This window comes from Oryctolagus cuniculus, chromosome 11 (assembly GCF_964237555.1).
Source record: "Oryctolagus cuniculus chromosome 11, mOryCun1.1, whole genome shotgun sequence".
In the NCBI taxonomy this organism is placed as follows: domain Eukaryota; kingdom Metazoa; phylum Chordata; class Mammalia; order Lagomorpha; family Leporidae; genus Oryctolagus; species Oryctolagus cuniculus.
This window is the reverse complement of record NC_091442.1, coordinates 23,284,976-23,300,010: the sequence shown is the minus strand read 5'-3', so window position 1 is coordinate 23,300,010 and position 15,035 is coordinate 23,284,976. Positions and strand designations below refer to the sequence as shown.

The 15,035-nt window shown below is 45.1% G+C and overlaps 1 protein-coding gene and 1 long non-coding RNA gene across 26 annotated transcripts in view; one reads left to right on the top strand and one right to left on the bottom strand.

Moving 5' to 3' along the window:
• Positions 1–13,427, top strand: part of LOC108176605 (uncharacterized) — a 46,847-nt gene extending 33,420 nt beyond the window's left edge. For both annotated transcript variants that reach the window (XR_001793258.3, XR_007919651.2), the window contains exons 2-3: positions 13,036–13,118; positions 13,252–13,427. This is a non-coding gene — a long non-coding RNA (uncharacterized lncRNA). The remainder of the gene's footprint in view (positions 1–13,035; positions 13,119–13,251) is intronic.
• The window catches only part of NCOA6 (nuclear receptor coactivator 6), a 104,188-nt gene extending 89,503 nt beyond the window's left edge, over positions 1–14,685 (bottom strand). For 11 of the 24 annotated variants that reach the window (XM_070051909.1, XM_070051910.1, XM_008256071.4 and 8 more), the window contains exon 1: positions 14,457–14,684. The gene's annotated coding sequence lies outside the window, so the exon portion shown is untranslated. Of the gene's footprint in view, positions 1–14,456 lie in introns of all 24 variants that reach the window. The other 13 variants (XR_011379932.1, XR_011379934.1, XR_011379935.1 and 10 more) reach the window with 3 other exon arrangements.
• Positions 14,686–15,035: the final 350 nt, after the last annotated feature.

Genomic DNA, 15,035 nt, shown 5'->3' with positions numbered 1-15,035 from the left:
GCAACAGATAAAGGGTTAATAACCAGAATCTACAAAGAGATCAAGAAACTCCACAAAAAGAAAACCAACAACCCACTTAAGAGATGGGCCAAGGACCTCAATAGACATTTTTCAAAAGAGGAAATCCAAATGGCCAACAGGCACATGAAAAAATGTTCAAGGTCACTAGCAATCAGGGAAATGCAAATCAAAACCACAATGAGGTTTCACCTCACCCCGGTTAGAATGGCTCACATGCAGAAATCTACCAACAACAGATGCTGGCGAGGATGTGGGGAAAAAGGGACACTAACCCACTGTTGGTGGGAATGCAAGCTGGTCAAGCCACTATGGAAGTCAGTCTGGAGATTCCTCAGAAACCTGAAGATAACCCTACCGTTCGACCCAGCCATCCCACTCCTTGGAATTTACCCAAAGGAATTTAAATTGGCAAACAAAAAAGCGGTCTGCACCCTAATGTTTATTGCAGCTCAATTCACAATAGCTAAGACCTGGAACCAACCTAAATGCCCATCAACGATAGACTGGATAAAGAAATTATGGGATATGTACTCTTTAGAATACTATACCGCAGTAAGAAACAACGAAATCCAGTCATTTGCAACAAAATGGAGGAATCTGGAACACATCATGCTGAGTGAAATAAGCCAGTCCCAAAGGGACAAATACCATATGTTCTCCCTGATCGGTGACGACTGACTGAACACCAAGAGGGAAACCTGTTGGAGTGAGGTGGACACTATGGGAAATGGTGGCTTGATCAGCATAGCCCTGACTGTTAATGAACAACTTAATACATTATCCCTCTTAGTAGTTTTTTTTATCTGTTCTACTTAATATGACTGGTTTAGATCTGTAATTGATGCACAGTTATTCTTAAGTGTTGAAAATTAACTGAAATGTGATCCCTGTTGAACATGGTGGTGGGAATGGGAGAGGGAAGAGATGTATAATTTGGGACATGCTCAGGCTGACTTGCCCCAAGTGGTGGAGTTGGAAGCATACCAGGGGATTCCAATTCAATCCCATCGAGGTGGCATGTACCAATGCCATCTCACTGTTCCAGGTGATCAGTTTCAGTTCACAGTTGGTCATGGTGAAGGGACTGGGAGTCAAAGGGAGCACATAGACAAGTCTAGTACCTGCTAACGCTAACCGATGGAGTAAATAAAGGGGAGAGTGATCCAACATGGGAAGTGAGATACTCAGCAGACTCATAGAATGGCAGATGTCCTAAATAGCACTCTGGCCTCAGAATCAGCCCTAAAGGCATTCGGAGCTGGCTGAAAAGCTCATGAGAGTATTTCAGGCATGGAAAGCCAAGACACTCTGGCAAAAGATCTCTGCGAGTGAGATCCCAGTGGAAAGAACAGGTCATCAAAGAAGGAGGTACCTTTCTCTGAAGGGAGGAGAGAACCTCCACTTTGACTATGACCTTGTCTAAACAAGATAAGAGTCGGAGAACTCAGAGGGCTTCCATAGCCTTGGAAACTCATGACTGGAGCATAGGGAGATTACTGATGCCATAGACAGGAGTGTCAATTGGTAAAGTCAACAACAGGAGTCACTGTGCACTTACTCCTCATGTAGGATCTCTATCCTTAATGTGCTGTACATTGAGATTTAATGCTATAACGAGTACTCAAACAATATATTTCACTTTGTGTTTCTATGGGGGTGCAAACTGTTGAAATCCTTACTTAATGCATACTAAACTGATCCTCTGTAAAAAAAAAAAAAAAAAAAGAAAAAAAAAAAAAAGAAATTATCAATTCCCAACTTGACTCTCACTGGGATTAAACATGACAATAGGTCTGCTCTGATTTCATCATCATTTAAAAAAATCATCTATTATTTTTCACTTTATGTTTCTGTGTGGGAGCAAACTGTTGAAATCCATACTTAATGTATACTAAGCTGATCTTCTGTATATTAAGATAATCGAAAATGAATCATGATGTGAATGGAAGGGGAGAGGGAGTGGGAAAGGGGAGGGTTGTGGGTGGGAGGGACGGTATGGGGGGGAAGCCATTGTAATCCATAAGTCGTACTTTGGAAAATTATATGCATTAAATAAAAGTTTAAAAAAAAAAATGATTTACTTAGTCCCAAGATGGTAGTATAGCAACAAGATGACCTGAGTCAACATGGGGCAAAATATAGTTAAAAAGGAGAGAAGATGTATGCCGGAGATAGACGCATGGGAAATTCTCAACAGGAAGTCCAGGAGAGCTACAGAGACTGGGCAGGTCCACGCTGAAAGAGCAAATAAGAAAGAGAAGCAGCGGAGGCTTGGACCTGAGAGGTTGGCACCAGCCTCCAGTGGACCAAGTGAGATGGGAAATTGTGGGTCCATGGAGCTGCAAATAGCAGTGGGAGGGAGAGCGTGGCAAACTGCTTTTGAAGTTCCACATGAGAAAAAAATAGAAGGTATAGAGGAACAGAGAGGTCGGGCACACCCCTGCCCACCTCCTCCCCCTACCTGGACCTGCAGCTGGCTGGGAAAAGCCAACTTGTTTGTTTACATTTTCAAACGTAAGCAGGGACTGCTGCCTTTGCCTCCTGAGCACATGCCCATCAAATTGTAGGGGCCACCTCACCTCACCCCGCCACTAGGACAACTTTGCAGAAGAATTTCCTCCCTACCACATAAGCTGTACAACAAGGAAAAGTCCTGAATATCGAAAACTCAAGCCGCTCCATCCACCATTGAGAGGTGAGCCAGGCTACAGCAGGCAAGGTTCTGTGCTTCCACTTAAATGCACAGATCCACAGTAGCTCGTAACAGAGGGAAACCTCACCACAAGAAAATCTCCAGATTGGAGGTGTAGTTCGTTAAGCAGGGCAATGTAACTCTGAACACACCAGAGACTACCACTGGGGAGTCCAGCAACTGTAAGGAAAAGGGCGGGTCACACCAACAGAAGTGAACAATCTTCTCTAACCCAAAAAAACAAAAAAAAACAAAAAAAAACAAAACAAAACAGAAGAAGGCTACAAAGCCCAATGGGGGCCTTACTTGGATACCCTCTCCACTCTGGAACACTGAGCAGAGCACCCAGGCCACATCCCAGCACACACCTCTTGGAACTCACTAAAAGTACAGACATCCCACCAAATCACAGACACAAATTAAAGAGAAAAGCAACCAGGGAAAAAAAAGAAAGAAAAAAATACACAAATACCAAAAAAAAAAAAAAAAAAAAAAAAAAAAGGAAAAACCCTAAATAAGGATAAGGAAGACAGGCCGGCGCCGCAGCTCAATAGGCTAATCCTCCACCTGCAGCGCAGGCACACCGGGTTCTAGTCCCAGTCAGGGCACCGGATTCTGTCCTGGTTGCCCCTCTTCCAGGCCAGCTCTCTGTTGTGGCCAGGGAGGGCAGTGGAGGATGGCCCAAGTCCTTGGGCCCTGCACCCCATGGGACACCAGGATAAGCACCTGGCTCCTGCCTTCAGATCAGCGCAGTGCGCCGGCCGCATCGCACCGGCCACAGTGGCCATTGGAGGGTGAACCAACAGTAAAGGAAGACCTTTCTCTCTCTCTCTCTCTGTCCATTCTGCCTGTCAAAAAAAAAAAAAAAAAAAGTGGTGACATAACCCGCTGCACCACCATAATGATCTACAACCAACTTATATTTGACCAAGGAGCCAAAACCAATCCCTGGAGCAAGGACAGTCTCTTCAACAAATTGTGCTGGGAAAACTGAATTTCCACATGCAGAAGAATGAAACAGGACCCCTACCTTACACCTTTACACATTCAAAATGGATTAAAGACCTAAATCTATGACCTGATACCATCAAATTACTAGAAAACATTGAGGAAATCCTGCAAGACATCAGCACAGGCAAAGAGATCTTGGAAAAGACCCCAGAGGTACAGGCAATCAAAGACAAAATTCACAAATGGTGGATATATCAAATTGAGAAGCTTCTGTACTGCAAAAGAAACACTCAGGAAAGTGAAGAGGCAACTGACAGAATGGGAGAAATTATTTGCACACTATGCAACTGATAAAGGATTAATAACCAGAATACATAAAGAGATTAAGAAACTCCACAGCAACAAAACAACCCAGTTAAGAAATGGACAAAGGACTTAAAACAGACATTTTTCAAAAGAGGAAACCCAAAAGGCCAACAGACACATGAAGGATGTTCAGGATCACTAGCCGTCAGGGAAACACAAATCAAAACCACGATGAGGTTTTACCTCACCACAATTAGAATGGCTTTCATACAGAATCAACAAATGCTGATGAGGATGTAGGGAAAAAAACACACTAATCCACTGTTGGTGGAATGCAAACTGGTAAAGCCACTATGGAGGACAGTTTGGAGATACCTCAGAAATCTGAATATAGACCTATCATATGACCCAGCCATCCCATTCCTGGGAATTTACCCAAGAGAAATTAATTCAGCAAATAAAATAGTTTATTGCAGCTTAATTCACAATAGCTAAGACATGGAATCAACCTAAATGCCCATCAACTGAAGACTGGATAAAGAAATATATACTCTAGGGGCCAGCACTGTGGCACAGTGGGTTAAAGCCCTGACTTGCAGTGCCAGCATCCCATATGGGTGCCAGTTTGAGTCCCAGCTGCTCCACTTCCTATCCAGCTCTCTGCTGTGGCCTAGGAAAGCAGTAGAAGATGGCCCAAGTTCTTAGGCCCCTGCCTCCACGTGGGAGACCCAGAAGAAGCTCCTGGCTCCTGGCTTCGGATCAGCTCAGCTCTGGCTGTTGCAGTCATTTGGGAACTGAACCAGCGGATAGAAGACCTCTCTCTCTGGCTCTACCTCTCTTTGTAACTCTTTCAAATAAATAAATAAGTCTTTAAAAAAAAAAAAAAGAAATATATATTCTATGGAATACTACACAGCAATAAAAAAAGAAATCTGGTCAAGTGCAACAAAATGGATGAATCTAGAATACATTATACTTAGTGAAATAAGCCAGTCCCAAAGGGACAAATACCATATATTCTCCCTGATCTGTGATAACTAAGAGAGCACCTAAAAGGAAATCTGTAGAAGTGAAATTGATACTTGGAGAAGTAATGACTTGAACAGCCCTTGTCCTGATTGTTGAAGGGCAGTTTTTTTTCCTTTTCTCTTCTTCATACTATTTCTTGGACTCTTTACTTAACATACAGATAATCATATGTGTATAAAGTCAATTGAAAATAATTTCAGTAAAAAATAAGAGTAGGAATAAGAGAGGGAAGAGGACGTTTCTAACTGTAAAGCTGTATAGTTCTGCATACATTCCTATGGACTTACATCTAAGGGTACAGTTTAAAAACTTGCCATAGGACCCTAAATCCTGTTAATCTGGGTGTAAAAATGCCATCTTAAGTGTTAAAGTGATATTAAGTGTTAAATTGATCATATAGATAGGATTAACTCTTAAAGTGATCATAACAGACTCATAGAATGACAATCTAAACAGCACTCTCACCTCAGAATCAGCCCTTAAGGAATTTTGGTCTAGCTGAAAAGCTCATGAGAACATTTCAGGCATGGAAAGCCAGGACATTGTGCCAAAAAAAAAAAAAAAAATGTCATACATGAAGGATCTCTGTGAGTGAGACCCCAGTGGAAAGAAGTGGTCATCAAAGAAGGATGTACTTTTCTCTGAAGGGAGAACTTCCACCTTGCTTATGGCCTTGCCTAAATACTGACAGAGACTGTGGATTCAAAAGTCTTCCATAACCATGGCAGCTCATGTCAAGACCCTTGGTGATCACTAATGTCATACATAAGAGTGTTAATTGTTAAATTAACGACAGGAGTTACTGTGCACTTGCTTTCCATGCAGGACCTCTGTCCTTGTTGGGTTGTATTATGAGAATTAACTGTAAAACTTTTTCTCAAACAGGTGTGTGTGTGTGTGTGTGTGTGTGTACAAACTGTTGAAATCTTTACTTAGTATAGAGTGGGTCTTCTGTGTATAAATTGAAAATGAATCTTAATGGAGAATGGGACAGGAAATGGGAGAGAGAGGAGAAGGTAGGGTGGGAGTAGGGGCCGGTGTGATGGGAAGAATCACATTCCTAAAGTTGTAGTTATGAAATTTGTACTCGTTAAATAAAAGGTTTCTTTGAGGAAAAAAAAATAATTAATTTTAAATGGAATAGAGACAGAAACATTAAATATACATTAAATACATTAAATATAAAGTCTCAAAAGAATATAAAGAATAACCTTGAGTGGGGCTGGTGCTGTGGTATAGTAGGTTAGGTCTCTGCCTGCAGCACAGGCATCCCACAGAGGCACCAATTCACATCCCGGCTGCTCCACTTCCAATCTAATGGTCTGCTAATGGCCTGGGAAAGCAGTGGAAGATGGCCCAAGTGCTTGGGCCCATACACCCACGTGGGAGACCCAGGGTGCGGGTGTCTTAGAAGAAGTTCCTGGCTCCTGGCTTTGAATCGGCTCAACTCTGGTCATTGCAGCCATTTGGGGAGTGAACCAGCAGATGCAAGACCCCTTTCTCTGTCTCTACCTCTGCCTCTGCCTCTCTGTAACTCTGTCTTTCAAATAAATAAATCTTAAAAAAAAAAAAAAAAAAAAAAAAAAAAAAAAACTTGGGGCTGGCATTGTGGTATAGTAGGTAAAGCTGTTGCCTGCCACAGTGGCATCTCACATGAGTGCCAGCCAGTTCATGTTCCAGCTGGTCCACTTTCAATCCAGCTCCCTGCTAATAACCTGGGGAAACCAGTGAAATGTGGCCCAAGTATTTGGGCCCCTGCTACCCATATGGGAGACCTACATGAAGCTCCTGGCTCCTGGCTTCTAGCTTCAGCCTGTGCCAGTGCTAGTCGTAGTAACCATCTGAGGAATGAACCAGCAGGTAGATGATCTCTCCCTCTCTCTCTCCCAACCTCTCTGTAACTCTTTCAAAATAAACAAATAAATCTTAAAAAAAAAAAAAAAGAACCTCAAAATCTTGAATGAAAAGACTAATAAATTTGACTACATTAAAATTCTGAACTTTTTACAAGATATCCTAAACAGATTTTTAAAATAAGCAACAAATATAGAAATGACATTTGTAATACTTATAAACAAAGGATTAAGAATCAGAATTTATAAAAAAAAAATCTTTTGAAGACAACATAATGAAAAAATGTTTAAAAAAAAATAAAAGCCCCAGCATGATCTAAGCTGTGGAAAGCAGGTACTACCACAGACCAGGCATTCCAAAACAGCAGGCCTTGCCACCACTGACCAGTATAAAATATTTAGGGGTCCATGTCTTACTGCAGGTCTATGAAGCATGGGAGATCCATCCAGAAGAGCAGAGCCAAGATGGTTATCCTCTACAGTATAGAAATTGGATGGTAAAGCAGAGGTTGAATATCCAACAATTCACACCCATAAATCAGGGACTGGTAAAAGCTTCAGTAAAGGGTATTTTCAGCTTTGTGAGCTGAATGTCTCTGTTACAACTACTCACACCTGTCATTGGTAACCTCCATAGACAATATGTAAACAAATGAATGTGGTCATGTTGCAATGAAACTTTATTTACAGAAACAGGTAGTGGACTACTACCCAGAACTGTCTAAGATTTAGAACAATCCCTACCATAGCAAAGACATTCCTCATAGAAATAGGAAAACAAAACAAAACAAAACAAAACTTAAAATTCATATGAAACCACAAAAGATTCCAAATAGCCAAAGCAATCCTGAACAGAAAAAACAAAGCTGGAGGCATCCTACTTCCTGACTTCAAAATATAATACAAAGCCTTCATAACCAAAACAGCATAATATTGGCATAAAAAACCGACACACAGAACAATGGAACAGAGAACCCAGAAATAAATCCACGTATTTACAGCCAACTGATTTTCAACAAAGTCTCCAAGAACATACATTGGGAAAAGAATAGTCTCTTCAACAAATGTTGCTGGGGAAACTGGATACCCACATGCAAAAGAATGAAACTAGATCCCTATCTCTCACCATATATAAATATCAACTCAAAATATATGAAGGATGTAAATGATAAGACCCAAATGCAGGAAACTACTAGAAGAGAACAAAAAGGAAATGCTTCAGGACATTGGTCAAAGATTTTTTTATTTCAACCCCAAAAGCAAAAGCAACAAACAAAAATACGTGATATCAAACTAAAAGCCTTCTGTACTGCAAAGGAAACAATCAAAACTGTGAAGAGACAACCTGCAGAACATGTAAAAATAATTTTTTAATTAATTAATTTATTTGAAAAGCAAAGTTAGGGAGACAGATAGCAAGTGAGATATTCCATCCGCTGGTTCACTCCCCAAGTGATCACATTAAAAAATGAGCAAAGGATAGATATTTCTCAAAAGAAATACAAATGGCTAACAGATATATGAAGGAATACTCAACACTAATCATCAGACAAATGCAAATGAATAACACAATGAGCTATCATTTCACTCCAGTCAGAATGGCTATCTCTTACCAAAAAGACAAAGTAACAAATGCTGGCAAGGATGCAGAGAAAGTAGAACTTTCTCTCTCTCTCTCTCTTTTTTTTTTTTTTTTTTTTTGACAGGCAGAGTGGACAGTGAGAGAGAGAGACAGAGAGCAGAGAGAAAGGTCTTCCTTTGCCGTTGGTTCACCCTCCAATGGCTGCCGCGGCCGGCACACCACGCTGATCCGAAGCCAGGAGCCAGGTGCTTCTCCTGGTCTCCCATGCGGGTGCAGGGCCCAAGCACTTGGGCCATCCTCCACTGCACTCCCGGGCCACAGCAGAGAGCTGGCCTGGAAGAGGGGCAACCAGGACAGAATCTGGCGCCCCGACTGGGACTAGAACCCGGTGTGCCGGCGCCGCTAGGCGGAGGATTAGCCTAGTGCGCTCGCCGGCAGAACTTTCATATACTGTTGGTGGAGTGTAAATCAATACAGTCATTATTAAAAATAATATAGACATTAAAAAAATAGAATAGAGAGGCCAGCATTAAGGCCTAGGAATCAAGGGAAAAAGAAATAAAAAGACTTATTTATTTACTATTTGGAAGTCAGAGGTACAGAGGGAGAGAGAGATCCTCCACTTGCTAATTCACTCCCCAAATGGCCACAACAGCCTGGGCTGGGCCAGGCCAAAGCCAAGAGCTCCATCCCCATCTCCCATATGGGTGCAGGGGCCCAAGCACTGGGCCCATCCTCCCCTGCCTTTCCAGCAGAGCTGGATTGGAAGTGAAACAGCCAGACCATAAGGACTATGCCACAATACTGGCCCTATAGGGAAGGTTTTGGAAAGAGTGATGTTTGAGATGCATCTTAAAAGAAACCGGTTTGCCAGTGACAGTTGGAAAGAAGAGATTTTCAGGTAGACTTACATTTTCAGGGAATGTAATTGTAGCTGGAGCACAGAGTGGTAGTAAAGTATAATCAGGGGCCAGTGCTACAGCACAGCAGGTTAAGCCACTGCTTGGGATGAAGCATGCATATGGGCACAGGTTTGTGTCCAAGCGTTCCATTTCTGATCCAGTTCCCTGCTGATGAGCCTGGGGGGTGGGGGTGGGGTGGAATGTGTGCAGAGTTCCAGGGTCCCAGCTTCCACTTGGTCCAGCCATTGCTGCCATTTGGGAAGTGAAGCAGCAGATGCAAGATCTCTCTACCTCTCTCTGTGTAACTCTATCCTTCAAAAGCAAAAAATAACCAACTTTAAAAAGCAGAAGGGGAAAAAGCAAAGTGTAGTCTGAGATGAGACTGGGAAGGTTGTAGGGGACCTGGTTCTGAAATATATTGCTATCAAGTTTGGATGGAATCCTCAGCTGAGTGGGAGGCATTCAAGATTTTAGGTTTTTTTGTTGCTGTTGTTGTTTTTGACAGGCAGAGTTAGACAGTGAAAGAGAGAGAGAGAGGGAGAGAAAGGTCTTCCTTTTCCATTGGTTCACCCCACAAGTGGTCGCTATGGCCGGCGCGCGTTGCACCAATCCGAAGCCAGGAGCCAGGTGCCTCTCCTGATCTCCAGTGGGGGTGCAGGGCCCAAGGACCTAGGCCATCCTCCACTGCCTTCCCAGGCCACAGCAGAGAGCTGGACTGGAAGAGGAGCAACCGGGACAGAATCCGGCACCCCAACCGGGACTAGAACCCAGGGTGCCAGCGCCACAGGCCGAGGATTAGCCTAATGAGCCATGGCGCCGGCCAAGATGCAGGCATCTTAACCACTAGGCCAAATGCTTGTACCCTTAAAGACTTCTCAATCCTTTCAGTCTAGCATCATGCTTGACATATACTAGATCTTGATACAGAGCAAATGTCTTTTCAGTAGAAGACATGCTTGGTGGCAGGAATTTTGTTTGTTTGTTTTTCAGATTTATTTGAAAGGAAGTTAGAGAGAAAGAGGGTAGGAGAGAGAGAAAGAGATCTTCCAACCACTGGTTCACTCCCCAAACAGCTGCAATAGCCAGGGCTTGGACCAGGCAGCAGCCAAGGGCCAGGAGCTTCTTCCAAGTATCCCATCTGGGTATAGGGGCCTATCTTCTGTTGCTTTCCCAGGAGCATTAGCAGGTAGTAGAATTGGATGTGGAGCAGAGGGGACATGAACTAGTCCATAAGGGATACTGGAGTCATAGGCAGCAGCTCAACCTGTTATACCATAACACTGGCTTCAGAAGTAGGGTTTTTGAACATAGGGGTTCACAAAATGGGAGCCCCCAGGTAGAATATGTGTGTGTATAGGGGGGTGTCTGTGAACTCAGATCTATAAAAGACCTTTACTTACACTAACCTCTAATGGAAAGTTACCATTTTATTCAAATATGAACATAGGTAACAAATCATTCTAGTATTAGCAGTACCTGTGACTCTAACAACAGCAATCACAAATTCGATGGTACTTCAAAAAGTTCATGGAAAAATGGAATTAAATGCATGTTTTGGTGCAAATTATTTTTCATAATATGTGGAAATGTATATTATAAAAAAACTACACAAGGATTCCAAAATTTTTTGTACTTGGGCCAGCATTGTGGCACAGCCAGTTAAGCTGTCACTTGTGATGCAAGCATTCCATATCAGAGTGCTGGTTCAAGTCCTAGTTGCTCTATTCCCAATCCAGCTTCCCGCTAACCTAAGTGGGAAGGCAGTGGATGACAGTTCAAGTACCTGGGCCTCTGCCACTTATGTAGAGGATCAGGATGGTGTTCCTGGCTCCTCAGACCTGTCTCTTGGGGCCATGTGAGGACTGAAGCAACAGATGGACGAGCTATCTCTCTCTCCCCCCTCTCATTTTCTCCCTTCTTCCTCCCTCTGTCATTTTGCCTTTGAAATAACTCTCTAAAATTTTTTTTGCACCAAAATAACTGCTTTAATTTCATTTTCCAGAAGCTTTTCTTTATATAAAGATTTTATTATTTGATAGGCAGAGATACAGGGAGAGAGGGGTAGACAGACAGACAGACAGACAGACACAGACAAGGAGAGAGATCTTCCATCCACTGATTCACTCCCCAAATGGCTGCAATGGCCGGGGCTGGGTCAAACCAAAGCCAGGAGTTTCATGTAGGTCTCCCATGTTGGGGCGTGGACCCAGGTACCAAGTCCATCTTCCACTGCTTTCCCAGACACATTAGCAGGGAACTAGATTGGAACTGGAGCAGCCAGAACTCAAACCAGCATTCACATGGGATGCTGGCTTTGCAGGCATTAGCATAGCTTGCATTGCCACAATGCTGGTCCCTTCCAGGAGCTTTTTGAAATACCCTCATATGTATATATTGTATCACAATTGTTACAGCTATCTTGACATATTGTTTATGCTCATGATGTCTTTGAAATTATAATTATCAGATCCACCCCCACAAGATCTAATTTTTTTGTTTTTTAATTCTTCACTTTATTTTGCAAGGTTTACTTTATTTGTTTGAACAGCAGAATGACAAAGAGGGAAGCACAGGCAGTAAGAGAGGTCTTCCATTGTCTGGCTCACTTCCCAAATGGTAGCAGTGGCCAGGGTTGGGCCAGCCTGAAGGCAGGAACCTAGAACTCTGCCTGGGTCTCCCATGTAGGTGGCAGAGGCTGAAGAACTTGGGCCATCCTGCACTACTTTCCCAGTTACATTAGCAGGGAGCTGAACTGGAAGCAGAGCAGCCAGGACTTGAACCAGCAGTGCGATAGCGGATGCCGATGTTGCAGGTAGTGGCTTAATCTTCTGTGCCACCACACCAGCCCCCAGATCTAATTCATTAATGTGCTGATAAAGAAGTATGTATACACATACACCCACCTCCTCACATACTTGCTTGTATTAGTTTATCATAATTTATATATTTTGATAATTGCATTTCAAATAATTGGTTTTCTCTGTAATCTAATATACTTTATACAAATAAAAATATTTTTTCTGAGAGGTTTAATAAACCTCGCCAAATAGTAAAAGGTCCCACGGCACACATAAGGTCAGGCCTCCTGCCTTAGAAAAATCTAGAAAAAACGGATTGTGTTGTACATACATACAGCATTGAAAATCCTATGTTATGAATGCCTTCATCACCTCTTTGTTGAAAGTCCTTTTTGATTACATGGTTGTCCCTTAGTTTCAGTGAAAGACGGTCTCCCTCCCCCAATACCAAAATTCAAGGCTAATTCAAGTCTCTTATAAAATGGCATAGTATCTGCATATAACCTACACATGTCCTCTCCTATATTTTAAATTGTCTCTATGTTATTTATAGTACCTAATACAATGTAAATGCTATGTACATATAGTTACACTGTACCATCTGGGGAAGCATGACCAAAAAAATAGCCTGTGCATGTTCAGTACTGATACAATGTATCTTCCTAAATATTTTCAATTGGTGGTTGTTGAATCCACAAGTGTGGACCCACAGGAATGGAGCACCCACTGGATATCATGACTGAAACACAAGGTTTCCTTCAGAAGTCTCCTCACAGTTCATGTAAACTTTGAACTCTTGCCTACGGTGATGGACCATCAATTACAGTTTGAACATGAGATTCTGGATCGCTATCCTTGTTCATTGTTGTTTCTTAGTTTTTTGTGTTCCTTTGCTGTACAGTAAACAGGAAGAAGAGAAGGTTCACCTACTAAAATGGAAGAAAATGAGAGGATTTTGAAGATAACTTCTTTGCACAAATGGAGGTGAGCGCTGATATATCAAATAGCTGGTTAGTTATTCTTTTTGGAAGCCCCCTCAGACTTTGTACAAACTCCTTACAAAAATAAAACAAATGCTTAACAGTTCCATGATATATGCTTAACACTATTCTTCCAGCAAGCAAATTCCCTCAAGACAATGAGCGAATGAGGAGGAAGCACAACCACGTCCAGGAGCCCCTCTGCCACTGAACTCCTAAGATCTCAGGGAAGCCAAAGCCACGACAAGATCTGAAAAGTATCCCATGAGCTCGGAGGCCGTTGTAGCTTTTACATATTTACTCTTCTGTACCATTCTTACTGGCTCAATTAAGACCTTTTTGATGACCTCCCCAGGTGACCCTGCTCTTAAGCAGTGGGCTGTCCCCTTCCTGTGAAGACACCTTGGGTCACCACCTCCAAACAGCCTGGTCCCTCCTTTTAAAGATACACACAACTCCATAAGTTGATGGAGGTTCTCTCCCTTCTTGCCAAGCAGTTCCACTCTCTGCACCCCCTTCTGCTGGCCAGCTCCTGCCCTCAAACCACAGCCCTCCTTTTCTCTCCCCATCAACTCTTCCGTTTTTATGATGCTCCCCTCAAAATGAGGTGAAGGCTCCGTGGGACACAAAAGTCCTTAATCCCTTAAGAGTTACAGGGGCTTGCAATTCTGTCCCCAAGATCCCAGGACTGCCCCAATTTGATACATTCATCTGTAGCAAAAAGGCCCCCATTTCTAATCAATCACCTCCTCTCCTCCCCTCCCCTCCCCTCCCCTCCCTGCAAAGACCAGCTCCAGCCCTGACAGCCTGAGCTGGGCCCCCACACCGCCTACCTGCCCTGGGGGTCTGAACACCGCCACGGCCTAACACGGCTCCACGTCCTGCCATCCCCCCAGCCCAGGGACCTCCGACCCCGGTTCCGTTCGGATCCAGTGTCCCTTCTTCGCGATCCTAGCCTCGACCCCAAGTCCGGCCCCTGCCAGTTCCCTGGGCCTGGAGCGCCACCCCGTGCAGACCCCGGCCAGCCCTGCACTCCCTCGACGCCCCGAACCCCACGTCCCGCACCCTCCCCAGCCTCGGCCGGGCCGCCGCTCCCTCCAGCGCCCCCGCCCGCAGGCCCGGGGCCCGCTCCCCAACATGGCGACGGGGACACGAGCGCGGCGGGCGGGCGGGGCGGCTCCGGGCCGGGCCCGCACTCGGGCCGTGCCGCACGACCGCCCGGCGCCATTTTCCCGCGCCGGGCCCGGGCAGCACCTCCTCCCCGCGAAGCCAGCCAGGCCGAGACCGCGGACGCCGGGCGGGCGGGCCCACCCCTTACGGGCCCGCGTCGCCGTCGCCTCACCTGAGCGCGGCCCCGGCCCTCCCGGGCGGGCCTCGGAGCGCCGGCCCGGGCCGTGCGTGCCCGCCGCCCTCCGTGCGTCCGTCCGTCCGTCCTCTCGTGCGCCCGTCTGTCCTGCCGTCGGCGCCCGGCCGCCCGCAGCCCGACCCGGCAGGGCCTCAGGGAGCCGGCGGGGAGGGGGATGGGCCGGACCGGGCCAGGGAGGGAGGGGGAGGGAGGGAGAGAGGGAGGGAGCGCGGGAGGGGGCGGGGCGGGCCCGAGGGGGCGGGGCCCTGCACACGTGACCAAACGTCCCCGGGAGCGCGTGGAGCGCGCACCCGCTCAATTGGGTGCCCGGGGCTTAAAATCTGGATCCCGCGGGTCCGCGTCTGCTTCCGGTAGTCGCTTCGCTTGTGGCTCCCACCTTGGAAGCGCTGCGCAGCTCCTTGCCGCGCTCTGGCTGAGTGTCCTGGGACATGGCAACTCTCCGAGCCTCAGTTTACCCAACTGAAATCTGGAGATAATAATAATGCTTGCAAAGCGGAGATGAAGCGCTTGGCACGGTGCTTGGCATTAACTGAGAAAGAGAACGGTCGTTACCGT